The 2711-nt window shown below is 34.1% G+C and overlaps 1 long non-coding RNA gene across 1 annotated transcript; it reads right to left on the reverse strand.

Annotated features, from left to right (window-relative positions):
- Positions 1-886: 886 nt before the first annotated feature.
- Positions 887-1107, reverse strand: LOC122009156. Its single transcript, XR_006119482.1, has 2 exons — positions 1064-1107; positions 887-989 (listed from the first exon to the last, which is right to left on the reverse strand). It is a non-coding gene; the product is annotated as an uncharacterized LOC122009156 (long non-coding RNA).
- Positions 1108-2711: the final 1604 nt, after the last annotated feature.

Here is a 2711-nt window from a genome sequence, read left to right on the forward strand (position 1 = left end):
AGATAGTTACTCTATGAAAGGTTCAAAAGAATGATCACCAAATTAAACTAATCACTGCATCAAAAAGATGACATAATTGTAACTCAAACATCAAAATTATGCAAAGGCAGCATGGAATTAGTATAACACATCACAGTATAAGGTGTTCTAAAAAACAATCAAAAGAGCAAGGACATGAAGATACAAAGCTAAATTAATAATAAGGTAGTAGAATTTGTTTGGCAGCGTTATCTTATATAGATAGCAAACATGACATAAGAAGCAATGTATCAAGGTAAAATGAAAATATAGAATCAATTATAACATGACATGAAAAAAAATTCAAACATAAAATTTACCATAAATTTATCAAGAATCACCACCACCGCCATTATCATCATCACCATCATCATCGTCACCGGGAGGAATTTGACTTGAAACAGAACTTAACTGAAGATGCCGCATAATAACATCTTGTTGTCGACGCATTTCTCTCATTTCTTCATCCCTGTCCTTTATAATGTCCTTCAACTGGGAAATCTCTTCAGTCAAGTTATGCATCTGCTGGGTATGTGAGGAGTAGGAAGAAGATATACGATCAACCCTATGTGTTCTGCTCAATGAACCCATTCCGAATATCTTTCTTCCCCCTTTTGGCCCCCCCACTCGCCTGTAGCCATAAATTGAAATCACTACCAACAGATGGCTCAGACCCCTCAATATCAGAACTAGCAGAAGCTGAACATCTCTGTGGTACCTCTAGCTCAACATATTTTTCTTGTATTGTAAAAAAAAAATAAAACAAATTTATAATAATAAAATTTTAGGAATGCAAGAGTATAAAGTTAGAACAGATACATTAATAATAGATTCTAAGTTATAAATTAAGATCCAAAGTTTATTCAAACCTTAATTGCTTTAGCTCTGTCCCCGCTCCAAGTCTTATCTTTTTTCTGAAATGTGCGGGTGAAAGTATCTATAAAATTAGGCTCCTTTCCCAATTCTTTGGTCTAAACAAGATAATTAGAAATAATTAAATAGTAAAAAAATATATTAAGAAAATATTTGAGAGTTAAAAAATTACCAATCTACGTCTATGCTCATCCACATTGATAGAGCCTCCTGCATATGTCGAAGACATTTCTCCAAGAATTAAAAGATTGATTTATTTTATTCTGTTGACTTCTTTTTTTAAACTCCTCACTTTCCCAAAAATTTGAAATCCTTATCCAATTTTCCTCGGTGATGAATGGTGGTTTTTTCCCCCTCGACTTTGCATGATTGAGTACATGACGAATGTGATCGCCACATTTTTTCATGAAAATCCTCTTTATTTCCATCTCATCAAACATGTCCCAAGTGAATGATCGCTGCAATAGAAGAAAAATAAATATTATATATTCACTTTTATTTAAGATATAAAATGATTGAGATATACCTTAAATTCACTCCACCATAGCTCTCTTGTCGGTGTTGGAGTGCTTGTATAACTCATCGAGTCTCCTCTCCAATGGTTATTCACGATTCTATTAGTCTCGTGAATAACATGGACAGAATTATCAAATCTATTATAAATTATAAAAAAATTTGTTAAATAATTTAAATAGTTAAAAAATGAAATAGTTTGATTCTACTTACGAATCTCCACAAGGGGATATATGCTCTCGAGTGTCTGGTCTCTCAGCAACTGAGTGTCGAGAAGGAACGAAAGAGGGTACTGGCGACTCAATCGGTGAAGGTACTGTGGAAGGAGAAGGCACTGCCGAAGGAGAAGGCGATCATATAGAGGAAGGTACTGGCGTAGCTATATGCGATCGTACTGGCATAGGTGTATGCGATGGTACTGGCATAGGCGTATGCGACGGTGCTGCATCCTCTACTGGGGGTGTAGCAACAGTGTTTGCAGGTGCTGTAACTTGAGAGCTCCGTCTACGACCACTCCGTCGAAACATATTCTGAAAATTCAAAAATATGATAAAGTAAATACAAATATTATGCTTAATGACTAATTTGAAAAAAAAACTCACCATAATTCCTAAAAATAAGAGAGTGCACAAACCCCTGAGACGACAATGAAATATAACTTCTAATTACCTATAGAAAAACTACAGAGTATTAACATATAAAATATATAAATGAAAAAATAAAATAATTATATACTAATTGAGACAGATTAACTAATTGAGCTATGAGTTTTGTAATTTGCAGATTAAAACTAAATTTGCTCCTAAAAAATCAGTATCATATATGAAAATAAAATATCATAAAGTTTATTTTATTAAGATAACAAAACTTATCCATTACAAAAAATCAAAGTCCTCATTGTCATTATCATCCTCGTCATCATCATCGTCGTCTCGTCGTCGTCGTCGTCGTCCTCCTCCTCCTCCTCCTCCTCATCATCATCATCAATTTCAATTTCAATTGCATCCACATTTATGACTACTCCACTGGGATCTCGTAACGTTGGAATAATATATTCCTCAGTATGAAATGTATTTGTAACTTTCTCTTGTTGATAAGCAATGTCCTCCCAACGTTCCTTAATTTTTTTTCCGTGCTTTCGTTTTACAAACGACCCACCAATCAACTTTGTCACGTTTCAAACTAGGATATGAAGCATAGAAAACTTGAATTGCTTGTTGTGCCAACACAAATGGTTCATATTTCTTGTACAATCTCTTATGATTTATTTCAACCAAATTATATCGTGGATGCACCTTCATCCCTCT

Source organism: Zingiber officinale, chromosome 8A, assembly GCF_018446385.1.
Source record: "Zingiber officinale cultivar Zhangliang chromosome 8A, Zo_v1.1, whole genome shotgun sequence".
NCBI classification, from domain to species: Eukaryota; Viridiplantae; Streptophyta; class Magnoliopsida; order Zingiberales; family Zingiberaceae; genus Zingiber; species Zingiber officinale.